General features: G+C 46.4%; 1 protein-coding gene across 1 annotated transcript in view; it reads right to left on the bottom strand.

Moving 5' to 3' along the window:
* The window catches only part of LOC135921187 (cytochrome P450 3A6-like), a 58,868-nt gene extending 48,327 nt beyond the window's left edge, over positions 1 to 10,541 (bottom strand). Inside the window, exon 1 of the mRNA XM_065455498.1 lies at positions 10,358 to 10,541. The gene's annotated coding sequence lies outside the window, so the exon portion shown is untranslated. The remainder of the gene's footprint in view (positions 1 to 10,357) is intronic.
* Between the last annotated feature and the right edge of the window lie 4,027 nt (positions 10,542 to 14,568).

Below are 14,568 nucleotides of genomic sequence, written 5' to 3'. Positions count from 1 at the left end.
GCAGTGGTTATACCATCACGATCAATAACCGTCCGATACAATATTTCTCACGCGACAACATTGACCTGTTCGGAGCTTGTTGCCCTCCGAGGCGTCGTTGATTATATTGACAACCAACCGGCTAATAGGTGGGCAATATTCTGCGACTCGAATGCGGCCTCACAATGTCTTCTTTCAGTACTTCGTCGCGGGTCCTGTGAACAACTCGTGTCGTAGATAAGAGAAATGCACCATCATATGATTGCGAAAGGACACGACGTCCTGTTTCAGTGGCTGCCGCGCCGTTGCGGTATCTCCGGCAACGACCTCGCTGACGAAGCGGCTAGGAAAGCACTCTAAGGAGCAACCCTTGCTTCGGTACCTTTATCGCGGACTAATGCAGCCCAACACTTAAGAGGAAGCTTTAGCTCGGGCCCAACTCCGACGCGGCCTATTCAAATACATGTAAAAACGCAAAAACGTTTTTCTGAGATAACCCCTGGACCGATTTTGATGAAATCTATTGCATTTGAGAGAGTAAGATAAATTCTAGTGACTGTTGGAAGCAGAATTTTGATTTAGGGCTTGAATTTTGTTAGAAAGATTTTCAAAAATTCAGAAGTTTGAAAAAAAATAGAAGCATGAAGTTTACAAAGAACAGATATCGCGGTTCTGTAAACGGCATCCATTAGATCATTCAAAGCGGACAAATTCTGCATGTCATTTTACATCTTACGTGAATTTGTTACATTGTTTACGAGGGTTCTGCAAAAGTTGTAAATACATATTCACACATTTTTTAAGATTCATGTGTAACATATCAATTTTGTCCGCTTTAGATGTGCTATCAGATACAATTCACAGAATTGCGATATCATTTTTTTATTGAGTTACAGAGTTGTAAACTTGATAGTTTCGTTTTCTGAAAATTTGCGATTTTCGTCAATTTTTTATAAAAAATTGACGACCTAACTCAAAAATTCGAAACAAACAGTCACTAGATTTTAAGTTTTTCTTTTAAATGCAGCAAACCCAGTCAAATTTGGTGCAGTGGTTGCCGAGAAAAACGAATTCTCCTTTTACATGTATTTAGATAGGAGCACCCGAGCTAAAGCTTCCTCTTAAGAGGAAGCTTTAGCTCGGATGCTTCTATCTAAATACTTGTAAAAGGAGAATTCCTCTTTCTCGGCAACCACTGCGCGAAATTTGACAAGGTTTGTTGCATTCAAAAGGAAAACTTAAAATCTAGAGAACGTTGGTTTCGGTTTTTTTTATTTAGGTTGTCAATCTTTTATTAAATATTGGCAAAAATCGGAAGTTTTCAAAAAACAAAGCTCTCAAGTTTACAACTCTGTAACTCAGCAACAAAAATTGATAATACAATCTCGTGAATTGCATATAATAGTACATTTAAAGTGGACGAAATTGATATGCTACACATGAATCTCAAAAAATTTAATAATATAGAAATACAGCTTTTGCAGAACCCTTGTAAACAACGTAACGAATTCACGTAAGATATAAAATCACATCGAATTCGTCCGCTTTCAATGATCTAATGGATTCCGTTTACAGAACCGCGATGTCTGTTTTTTTTTTTATGCAGAGCTATGAATCTGTAAGCTTCGTGCTTCTATTTCTTTGAAACTTTCAAATATTTGAAAATCTTTTTAACAAAATGCAGGACCTAAATCGCAATTCCGCTACCAACAGTCACTAGAATTTAACTTTCTCTCTCAAATGCAACAAATCTCATTAATATTGGTCCAGGGGTTGTCTCAGAGAAATGTTTTAGCGTTTTACATGTATTTGAATAGGCCGCGTCGGAGTTGGAACCGAGCTAAAGCTTTCTCTTGAGCAAGCTAGCACACCGTATGACATTGGAGAAGTGGCACACACGGGAATTCAAACAACATTGATTGCATTCCCTTGACCCTTCTATGCAACTGCGACTGTTACCTGGGCTGCCGCGAAATGAGGAAACAATGCTGTGCCGCTTACGCTTGGGCGTCGCATTCACCAATGCATATACGTGTTTGATTGGAATGGCTGATAGCGCCGAGTGCAATGCCTGCGGTGTCGAGGAAACCATAGAACACCTACTGTGCAACTGCCCATCTTTTGAAAATGAAATACATGACATCTGCACATCTCTAAATCAGTTAGATAGAAGACCGTTCACCTTGAAGAAGATCTTGGAACCATGGCCTCGCATATCGCAGCTACGAAAGGCCACAAAACCGCTGCTGCAATATTTGAAAGCTACCGGATTGAGTCACCGTCTATGATTCGGACTGAGTGACCGATCGATATCCCGAGTGGGCTTTCTCTTCTTCTTTTACTTTTTCTCTCCTTTCTTTTCCTTTCCCCAGTGTAGGGTAGCCAACCGGGTTCAGTCCTGGTTAACCCTCCTGCCTTTCATCTATAATTTGCTCTCTCTTTACTGAGTTTGATGCCTTTGTTTCTTCTGCATGCACAGAACGCACAAAACACGCACATATTTACGTACTGTCCCATGGGAATGCGGTTACCAGTTTCGGTTATAGAACGTGCCGCAGTTTGACCACCGCGTGCGGAGCCAGGTGTTACGTTGACGTCCAGTTTATATAACGAGAGTATGGACGTATTCATTTCTTGAATCGTTGCTTTACTGCGGCGGCATCAACTGGGTGTCGAAACGTGAATCAGCGTTCAACATGCGCCCGTGTGGAGGCGCGCACGGTTGCGATAAATTCAGCTTACGTTAACGCGATAGCGTCAAGGGCCCCGTGTCGCAGAAAATCCGGCGTCGGTGTCCCGCGTCCAGCGTTGACCGTCGTTTCGGCAAAGGTCATTTCGTACTACGCATACCCAACCACGCAGGCCCTCCATGTAGCGCGAGAAAGTTACTGAAATAAGTGAATTTCTCAAAGTAGAATTTGTCAGAAAAATTGTGCAGTACGACTTGCACGCAACCAACAGACACGGTAGAGTGGTACTGTAATTTGAATATACGAGAAAACATAATTTTGTTGCACGCTTCGGCACGCGCAAATCTCAAAGGCCGTAAAGCGTTACGCCCGGTTCCTTTCAACACCTCCAGATGGCGCTCGCCTCCGCCATATCGCGCGGAGGCGAACGGGAATTCCACGGGGATCGACGGCATGTACTGGATTCCAGAGAAAACAAATTGGCTCGGAGAGTTTTCAGGTATTTGTTCTGGCAAAACATTGATTCACAGAGGAGAAAAAGAACTAGCAAGAGCTTTCCAGCAATTATGCTACCTGTATGGTGAGCAAAATGGCAACAAAGACCGTAAATCGGAAGATGAGAGAGGCTGAGATTATCTCATGGGTGGAGAAGCGAGATCAGGATGCCTTAGAAGATGCACTTATAAAGCGAGATATAAGAAGGAAGAAGAAGCATGTGCTTGCTGCGGTAAAGCTAGGGAACTATGGAGCATGTTTTATTAGAATGTGAAGACGTCTGCCCAGCGGTCGATTTCAGTGCTTCTAGCCTCCTTGAAGCTCGTGGGTTCAAGGAGAGCAAGGGGAAAGTAAACATGTCCGCAGTAGAGATTAGTAAGAGGCAATTGGAAGATTGGTTGAAGTAGGGAAGCGACAAACAATGGAGTCGTGCAACAACAATGGTTTTTTTTTGCCTTTTCCTTTTTTTTGTCTATTTTAACATAGGTAGAACGTTATGCAATATAACAGCAAGATCTCGGTTGTGCAACCCGCCGCACCGTTCCAAAGGTGCACTCACAGCATCCATCCATCGCGGCCCACACAACAGGCCGCGTTTCTATCAGAAAGCTCGCCTTCGTGCATAGCGTTCGCCGCTAGCGTTTCCTGGTAAAGATTACGTTTGCATAAACTGCAGTTGCCGGGAAACGTGAGAAGCAGTAAGGGATCTTTGAAAGCTATCGCGTTCCGCTGTTAATGGCGAAGCTTAAGCGTCCTGCGAGCTTTTGGCGTGCACATCATAAAGATAATTGCGCTTACCGCTACTCTGTTCTTACTCAAATTCGGTGAGATTGTATTTTTGGTGATGGTTCAATGTAACACTTGGCACAATTAGTTGCTTGTCTTTTTTTTTCGCCAAGTTTCCTTCGTGTATGCTTCTAGCCTTAATTGCATTCAAAACATGACAGTTATGACATCACCTAGCGGCTTCCGTCGTTTGATGTACCACTAAGCATGACATTCGAGATGAGTTACCACTACTCGCTGGGCGGTGCGATGTTAACGCCACGAAAGTGGCATGCGAAGGCAAATTGACATTTGCTTGTTTTGAAAAAACCAGACAAGTCTCAGTATTAAGTGTGTGAACAATCCTGACCCCAAAATGCAATCTTGATGCGAATTTTGAGCAAGAACAGAGCAGCAGCGAGCGCCATTCTTTAAATTTTTTATGATGTGCAGTGGAAAACACAAAGATCTCCAGTTTCAATAGAATAAGCTATTTAATGGATTCAGTGAGACATGCACCGCACAACTGGGTCCTTAACAGTTGGCTATTGAACATCAGTTGCGCAGCCTATGCAATAGCGTGTTCGGCTCAACCTGTACAATTTTCATAGCAGGATCAGCTTGGGGTCTAGCAGTCGGATTGCGTGGAGGGAGAATCATTGCGCACTTAACCACGCATGTGAACAAGGACGCCGTTATCGGTTCATGGACTGCACATATCTTTGTCAGGTTAAAGAGCCGCCAGAGCGAAAGATAATTATACCTGCATTAGCAATTACTTTTATACAATAACAAAAAATTACCCACGATTACGTTACTTCCTAATGCGAAATTTGAGCGCAGCAAATGCGAGCCTTTGTTTGCGTTTGGCCTCGGCCTCGGCCGCGCGAACGGTAGAGTCTTCTCTGCGACGGCGATGAGCTTCTGCTTCAGCCTCGCTTACTGCTGGTTGCTCTCGACGGCGGCGATGAGCCTCCGCTTCGGCGGTGCAAACGGCAGGGTCTTCTCGGCGGCGGCGATGAGCTTCTGCTTCAGCCTCGCTTACTGCTGGTTGCTCTCGACGGCGGCGATGAGCCTCCGCTTCGGCGGCGCGAACTGCAGGGTCTTCTCGGCGGCGGCGATGAGCTTCTGCTTCAGCCTCGTTTACTGCTGGTTGCTCTCGACGGCGGCGATGAGCCTCCGCTTCGGCGGCGCGAACTGCAGGGTCTTCTCGGCGGCGGCGATGAGCTTCTGCTTCAGCCTCGCTTACTGCTGGTTGCTCTCGACGGCGGCGATGAGCCTCCGCTTCGGCGGCGCGAACGGCAGGGTCTTCTCGGCGGCGGCGATGAGCTTCTGCTTCAGCCTCGCTTACTGCTGGTTGCTCTCGACGGCGGCGATGAGCCTCCGCTTCGGCGGCGCGAACGGCAGGGTCTTCTCGGCGGCCGCGCGTAGCCTCTGCTTCGACGACGCGTACTCCTGGATCATCTCGACGGCGGCGACGGTAAGCTTCTGCTTCGGCGGCACGCACCTCTGGATTCTGACGGCGACGGCGCTGGGCCTCTGCTCTGGCAGCTCGTTTAGCAGCAGCAGCAGCAGCAGCAGCAGACGGAGGACTTCCATCGGTCGTCTCGCTCATGGCTCAGAAAGAACTGGCAGATAATTTCGCAGTGGCGAACGGCAGCGGCAATTTCGGCTCGGGCGGTGCACATATACAGATCCGCCGCCACCGATCTGGCTCTCTGATTGCCACCGCACAGGGCGAACGGCAGCGGCAATTTCGGCTCGGGCGGTGCACATATACAGATCCGCCGCCACCGATCTGGCTCTCTGATTGCCACCGCACAGGGGTTGCATTGGAGGAGGAGCGAAGAAAGGAATTAAGTTCGAGCCGGCGCTTTGACAACCGGAGACTCGCAGGAAGAGGGGGGAGGGGGGCGGCGTGTACACCCAGCGGCAAACGATGGGGGCAGAAACGCGCGCAGCAAGCGGACAACACGATAAAGGGAGGAGGGAAGAGATAGCAGCGACTGACTGATGCCGCTGACGCCGATAGTGAGTCAACCCCAGCTGCGGAGTTGGTTTCAGGGACAACGCCGCCGATGCCGACACAAATATCCCCTTCAGCGGCGGTGTGTACATTTGTACACATTAAATTTGGCGCCACGTCGCGCGCCCACCTTTCCTTCAAATTGGATAACCCACCACGTGAGCATTGAGACATGCTTCCTTAGTGGACAGCTAGCGCCATCTAGGTTTTTTACGGCAAAGCACAAGTCAAAACAAACATTCAAGATGGACGCCTCTACCTTTTACGGATCGGCACGCGAGTGCACTCCGATAATTCTTGTTTTTTCTCGTGTAAAGTTTGTTTACAAAAATGATATTCATATCAGCTTAACACATATGGTTATGGCTTGTCGCAAACAACGATTTTTTTCGGTTTTTGTTAAGGATGGCTTGGTGCCGTGCAGTCAAATATGTGTGTGTACAATTGTACACAAGGCGCCTCAAGGCTGTCTCATCAGATCACTTTACCTGGACATTTTATTTTGTTTCTAACGGTTAATGCTGAACTTATACGTATCTTTTATGCATTATAGGTCTTAGAGATCATTCAGAATGCCGGCAAAAGGCATCGACGACGTCGGCCCAGGCTCTTTTGGCCAGAGTTGCTGACGGGAACATCTCAGATGAGGACTTCTCAGACGATGAATTCGAAGAATCTGCCGAAATTGTGGTAACTTTGGCCACTACTCAAAAGAAATTTTATATTTTGCTGTTATTTAGTTCTATAACTTTTTCGTCTATAACTTTTGTCGTCATTGTTCGCTGGCACGACAATGGTCCAGTCAACATGGTCTCTACAGTTGTAGGACTAGGCAACATCACTAAGGTGAAGAGATGGAGTGAAGCTGCCAAGGCACATGTCGACATCGATTGTCCGCAGGTTATCGCGGACTACAATCAATTCATTGGTGGCGTCGACAAGCTGGACTTTTTGATGTCGCTCTATCCCCTCAAAGCAAAGACGAAGAAATGGCCAGTAAGAGTTATCTCCCACTTCATTTGCTTCGCAGTGTGCAACAGCTGGCTTGAGTACATTCGCGACGCGAATGCAGAAGGACTGCCGAAAAAGGAAGTGAAAGATGTTATGGCATTTCAATCAGACATTGCACGCAGTTTGATTTCAAGCAACAGGACTGCGCCAAACAGGAGGGGTAGACCAAGGCCCAGCTCTCCAAGTCCTGTCCGAAAATCACATGTCGGTATGCCGCTGCCAACAAATTCCACAAGGTTTGATGGCAATAACCACTGGCCTATTCACATCAGTGCCAACTTCCCGCAAAGGTGCCGAAACACAGGCTGTGCTTCAAAGTTTCGAGTTTGCTGTCGCAAATGCGGTGTTTTCCTCTGCCTAAGTGCCACAAAGGATTGCTACTATGAATTTCACGTCAAAAAGTAGGATCCGTCGAAGCAGGCAAGCTGAGATGCATTGTAAATACACTCTTAAGTACTTTTGCCAAGTTACCAGCACCTGACAACAGTTACTCCTTGTGTAAGTGGCCGTCAAGATAATTTACGTCCTGGAGGCGCCATGTGTACAAATGTACACATCAGAAAAATTTTTTGTTGGCTCAATAAACACGTTTTCATTCATACCACTGAGTTTGGGTCGCTATTTAGAGGCAATATTTGAAGTAACCACAATTTTCCTTCGTGTTTCTCTTAATTCGCGCCTGAAGGGGATATGATACCCTCGCTTCCGCAGCGCTAAGAACCAGGTCTAGCCGTGGGGAGGTGGTCACGTATTCGTCGACGTGCCGTGGCCTACGTGAAATAACCGGCGCGTCGGCAACTGAAGAGCACCCTATCCGCCACACAAGAACAGGGGGGGGGGGGGGGGGGGGTACCCTTTCCTCCTCTTTCTGCATGGCGGCGACGGTGTTCTATGCAGTCACGTTATCTTGACTCTCTAGCGGCGTCAGCGGCATCCAGCGGTATCAGTCGGTCGCTGCTAGCGCTGGGGGGATGAAAGGGGGGCGGAGCTGGTTACGAGGCCGACGACAACGCCGACGACGACGCGAAACCCAGGAACGGACGCCAAAGAGCTGCGCTCTAAAAAAAACACTCTTACAGTGCAAAGCGGCTTAGTTACTCACAAAAGGCGCAAGACAAGTGGCGGTGCCGCCTCGAGGTACCTGGGCCAGCTCATCGCGACGTCACAGATTTCGGTAACGTCAGCTCGGGCCTAGCTAAATTTTTGTTGGCGAAAGCTGGACTACGCTGTACACTAAAGGAGCCTGAACTCGGCGACGGGTTTCTAGAACTTTTGCTGCGCCAGAAGAGTCCAAGTACAAAAATATACACTTTGCGATCCGTGACGTCACTCTGACGCACCGGCACTGGGATTCCGGCGCGAAAATTTTAAAAAATGCAACTTTGGTTTTTATTTTCTCTTCTATAGCAATCAATTTGCCGCATAAAGGTTAACGAAACTGGTGTTTTGAAGGAACAGAGTATCATTATAAACGGAAGTGGTGTTTCTCTCCAATGTCTCTTCAAGATAATACGTACATTTCCACCCGACTGTCCGTACTGCGTCTCAATACCTGACCCCCCCCCCCCCCCCCTGCACAGAGTAAAAGGCTCCATGAAGGGATGGTGCTGTAGAAAGAGTGCAAACGTGAAGTGACACTATACTTCCTTATAACGTCCCACTATCTGAAAAGGACACTAATGCAAAATATGAAGCTGAGTGATACCAATAGATTATTCATCTAGAAGTGCATGTATGATTGTTTTCTACGCGCCGGTATATCACTCGTTTCCGTAGAAAACTGTCACCGAAGATCTCGTATTGCTGCTCCTCCATTTCAATCGCCCGCAACGAAACGGGCCAGTTTGCGTATTCCCCACCTGACCTACATTCAGCAAAATTTTAAACTGCACGAAGACGACAGGACATGAACAGAAACATAGACGCACACACAAAGCGCAGCCTTCCAACTGGAAGTCTGTGCTTTGTGTGTGCGTCTATGTTTCTGTTCATGCCCTGTCTTCAACGCGCAGTTTAAAATTTTGCTGAATCAATGAACCGACTGGCCCAACAACATGCCATAGTGATCTACCTCTCTCCCGTTCTTTGTCACACAACCAGTGCTGACGTCACATGAAAGGTACCATAGTCCAAAACAGGTGGCGCTACTACGATTCTATATTTTCCTCATTTCCACGCCCAGAAGGTCTCTGTTCTCGCTATGAATGGAGAATTCATTGCAATGGTAGCCTAGATTTTCAGTGTAGCCCAACCTAATATTTTCGTTTCGTGTGTGCCTTTAACAGGAAGCTCAACCTCAAGACCTTCTATTTAAATACATGTGAACGGAGAAACCATTTTCTCGGTATTTAGAGCTGTAAATTTGTTTAGGTATGACGTCATTAGATTAATGACGTCATTACTTACTTTATAAAATATATAGAAAATAGCAAAATTTTAAAGAAAAAAACCTCACAATCAACTTTTCCACTCTGTGACTCGAGCATATAAAATAATATCGTAATTCTGCAAATTTCACCTACTAAGACGTCTAAAACGGACTTAAGTGATGTGTGAAAGTTCATTATATGCTTTGAAATATAACACTAACTTTTGGTTAGAACTTTTGCAGAAGTCCGGTAAACACTACAATTTAGCCCATGCTGTAAACACTTCAACAAATATATTGTATTTGTCCGTTTTAGATGCTTCAACAGATTCACCAGAAATTTAACGAGAAATTCAAAGCCCTAAGTCAAGATTATGCCTCGTGCAGTTCCTTGAATTCTGAGTTCCCTCTTAAATTCAACAACTTTCATTCAAACTGATTCGGCGGTAGTGTAATGAGAACGTTCCTGCGTTTTTACGTGCATTTGAACGGGGAAATCGGACTTGGCCCCGAGCTTTTCTTTAGAAAGGCCAGCCACCTCTATACCAGTTTGCCCAAACCAGAAGCTCCTGTGGCGAAAAACGTGCCTTGATGTAATCGACTACTCAGACTGATCGGAAGCATTTCTGGTATACTGTGGGACGAATTCAGCAAGTATAGCCGTGGGCAGATGGGAAGTCGAGATGTGGTCTCTCCCCGTGACTGCTGCAAATACTCAACCGGACGAGCCCAATCAGTCGAGAAGTCGAAAAATAACACGGACGACTGGACAAGTTGATACGAGCAGGACGCACGCGCTGCAGGCGTACATATCCTGTTGGTATCACTCGCCGCGTCATGTCTTCATTCCGCCATGTTGAAGTCAAAGCTGAGCATCCTCGTGCAGGCATAAAATGACTGCTTCCCCGTCTATTCACCGCCAGCCGTCCACCGTGAGCACCGAAAATTCTCCTGGAATGCAGGACCTGGGGGTCACGCTTGCAAGCGCATGATCGAGATCGCGCGACGGCGATGTTGACCTACCGTTCGCAAGTGCCTCTCCGAAGGAAGGGGGCCGATTGAATGGCGGTCCGCGTCCGCCGTAGCCAACGGAGTCCTTGATGAGAACCACGCCGCGTTATAGCGAATGCATCTGCTGAAACGAAGACGGGTGAGCGAAACGCCGTCAAGTACAGATGGCAGCGCTTTCACCACCTGCTCCCTCTCCTGGCCGCGTCAACTGCGAAAGCGCGACGACACTTAGACGATGGGTTATCCTTGCCACGCGCATGCTCGGTCACCGGATAAGCGTGTCCCGTCATAGGAAACGGGGCTGCTGATGGTGCGAAAAAAATGTGTATCCGGAAATTAAACGAGCCTGCAGTAAACACCGCATGGCACGACCGGGCAAGTGAGTACCGGATGCGAACAATCTAGATTGTGAGGCTAGAACCGTAACTGCAATGATTGTCTGTAATGCAGGCGGATATCTGCTTGCGCTGTTCAAAGGAAGGACACGGTGATTTGTTAACTGAAGCTCACCGCAGATGTTGCACGAGTTATCCACACCAAGGTATTTGGCGAGCGTTAAAACAGTGTGTTCCTTCCTTTTGTTCGGGCGTTAAGAAAGCCAGTCCGTATAGAGTATTGCATGCCGTCGTAGAGTGAGAATAACTCATACCTACTAGAGACCGGATTTTTAGGCACTTGATACCAACTTGTGTCAATGAGTATGTGCCAGTACGTACAGGCAGCTCTTCAATGAACGTATTTGACGCCAATTTGGGTGCCCAGATAATTGCCACTGCTACGATGCCGCTATGTACAAGGACAAAAAACATTATTTTAGTGCTCGGAGCGAACCAAACCATCGCCGAGCGCGAACTTTACGACGACACCGCTAGATGGCGCAGCGTGTACAGCAGGAAGCGCGGCAGAAGAGCCCGGCGGCATTTCGACCAGCCGAATGTGCAGTTAGAAAAACCTTTAAAATTTCTGACATGACAAGCAGCCCACACTTTAGCGAGCTGCGCCACAAGAGCACTGAGTATGTGTCACTTTTCAGTGAAGCTCTCACCAACTCGGTTAACCGAGTCTGTGGCACTGGGTGTGCCGCCAGCGACGAGGGAACAACTCTCAGAGTGCGAAAGCACCGGCGTACCTCGCCTCTCGTCTCGGAGGCCACGCCAGAACTTCTGGCAGCGCCACTAGATAGCGCAGCGCGTCCACGCACACACAAAAAAATCGCGAGAAAGGAGGCCGACTCCTGCACGATGCGTTTCTCAGTGTTCGCACACACCATCACGCCATGCATTTCAGAGGCCACATGCAGGCTTCGCTGTGGTGCCGCCAAATGGCGAAGGAGTGTTCATAGGAGAGCCCGAGCGAGGAAACCAGCTGTATTATACGCCTCATACATAAGGCGTTTCGATGGTGGCAATACACTGCGTCGCTATATCGCCTGAATGCTTAAGGGATTACCATCGACAATGATCATGAGACGAGTTCTACCGAATTTTTAAAATAAAACGAGCGGAAGAGGGTGGTGCGAATGACAGAGTTTATAGCTGTACATTGAACCACTACTGGCTCATTGTTTCTCTGTAGCCCCATGTTCCGCCGCTGCAAGAAACTCATGACTGACAGAGCAAGGTTGGCCTATCAATCTACCGCTGCGGAATATAAACGTGCTCCCATCGGTGCTAAACAAAATTATTTTCATTCAACCCTTCCTTCTTTACTTACTTCAAATCCACGCAAATATTGGAATGTTATCAGCATGCGCGAATCTGATGAAATTCGTTTGAAGAATGATCGAAGATTCTTTGTCTTAACTTAACAGTGCTGCATCTTACTCAATCACACATTTCCATAACCTTTTTCACATATTGCACCAATCCCCGTTCCTATTATTTCTTCACCTGACTTTTTTCAAATGGACCCTATCCTTTTCAACTGGGTAGGCATTTCTAAACTCATTCAAATTGCGAAACTTTCATCGTCAGCTGGTACCGATGGTACTAACTACAAGTTTTTGAAAAACACCGAGATTTATCTATCCATTATACTGTCGTATGTCTTTTCGCACTCATTGCAGAGTGCCACGTTGCCGGACGACTGCAAGGTGGAAAAGGTGGTTCCGGTGCATAAATCTGGTGATGTTCCTACCCCCCACAACTACAGGCCTATCTCATTAACATCAATTTCATGCAAGCTACTTGAACATATAATATATTGTAACCTAATGTCGCATCTCGAATCGAACTGTTTCTTCACACTTAATCAGCATGGTTTTCGCAAACACCCCTCCTGCGAAACTCAACTGGTCGCGTTTACCAATGATTTGTTTTCCGTTTTGGATTGCTCATCATTTGTGGATTCCATTTCCTTTTTTTAGGATTTGCGAAGGTATTTGATACTGTGTCACATCAACTACTACTTTTCAAGCTTAGTAAGCTAAATCTTGATACTAATTTATGAAGTGGATCGAGTGTTTTTTGCAGGGCCGTATTCAATACTTTTCAATTAATGACTGTTAGTCACCTGTATGCCCCGTAACATCGGGAGTTCTCTAAGGCTCCGTACTAGGTCCTCTGCTTTTTCTAATTTATAATAACAACCTTCCTGACTCAATTGACTCACAAATTAAACTCTACGCTGATGACTGCGTATTATATAGACAAATATATAAACCTTCTGATGTAGCCACTCTTCAGTCCGATCTGGATAACATCTCTACTTGGTGTCACACCTGGTTTATGAAACTAAATATTGATAAGTGCAAAGCAATGACAATAACGCGGACGCCTAACCAGTGTTCCTACACCTACTTCCTTAATAACTCTTCTTTAACTTCAGTCTCTTATTATAAGTATCTTGGTGTATACATTACTGCCAACCTATCATGGAAAACGCACGTTGAACATATCACTAATAATGCTAACCACACTTGGTTTCCTTCGCGGTAATTTTTCCCTGGCTCCTGTGTCCCTAAACCTACTTCTATGTAATACTCTTGTGCGCCCGAAACTAGAGTATGCATCTTTCTTTTGGGATCTCCACACCAAATCACTCATACAAGTCCTCGAATCTGTCCAAAATCATTCTGTTCATTTTATACTTTCTAATTATCCTCGTTCAGCGTAACGCTTATGAAGAAGACAATAGATCTTCCTGGCCTTTTCTTACGCCTTCGTATTTCTCGTTAACGCCTCCTTCACAAAATATATTTGACCAATGACACTCTAAAGCAATCACTTTTCATTGTTCCCACTTACTTTTCATCCCGCGTGGATCAGCGGTTCGAAGTTGGCGTGCCAAGCTGCAGGACTAATCTTTATTTTCATTCGTTTGTTCCGAAGACAAGCGCGAACTGCAACCACCTTCCTGCCTCCGTTGTGTCCATCGCAGCACCCGAAGCCTTCAAGTCTACTGTATATGATCATCTTCATTAACCTGCCTATTACAAATGTATTCTTGTATACTCAGTTGCATTCTTGTATTCTTGTATACCCACTCCTCTCTGTGTACGCCGAACGGCCCTGAGAGTAAATAAATGGACTGAAATTAAATAAGCGAAGGCGTCGAACAAGGCTACGCCGTAACTTACAGTCCAGAGTGCTTCCAGCGAACTTTGCATGCTTCCGCCTAAAATACGCACAGCGCACTCTACATTCATCACTTTTTGCAAGCTGCAGCCAACATTCCGCGAAATGCTGCTCCTTTTTCTCTCAAATACCCACCTGCAGTATTACGTAGAGTTGCGTGACCACGGACGAAGAACCAGTATTTTCGTAATCTTCAGCTTTACCATTGTTAAACAGTGTCAAGCATGTGATTAGAGGCGCTAAAATACTCAACTAGCGTTGACAACAGGAACTTTTGATAAGCCACATTGCCAAGTGTGCTGCGATTAGCGACAGCGCCGGCGAGTGCTGTCAGGTCTTGTGGAATGAAGAATGCGCTCTCAAAACAAAAGGAGCACCCCAAAAAAAGCATTTTCAGACGCTTTAGTAGGCACAAATAAATAGGCACGTATACAATTACGATACACGAAGTCGGGCGGAAAAACTGCATCCCTGTTCCACGTTCACTCAGCACTTGACCGCCAGAGAGACGCTTACTCCTCAACTGTAAGGCACAAATTATGTTCGTCTTCCCTTCGCCTATCGCAGCTTTTACAGGCTCCAAATTTACAGGTGTGCCTAGGAGTTCCGCAAGCTACATCCAAGTCACCTAACTCTTGCAGAAGCGCG

The sequence above is a fragment of the Dermacentor albipictus genome, chromosome 5 (assembly GCF_038994185.2).
Source record: "Dermacentor albipictus isolate Rhodes 1998 colony chromosome 5, USDA_Dalb.pri_finalv2, whole genome shotgun sequence".
Lineage (NCBI taxonomy): Eukaryota > Metazoa > Arthropoda > Arachnida > Ixodida > Ixodidae > Dermacentor > Dermacentor albipictus.
The sequence above is the reverse complement of the archived record's forward strand: the minus strand, read 5'-3'. Positions and strand labels throughout refer to the sequence as shown.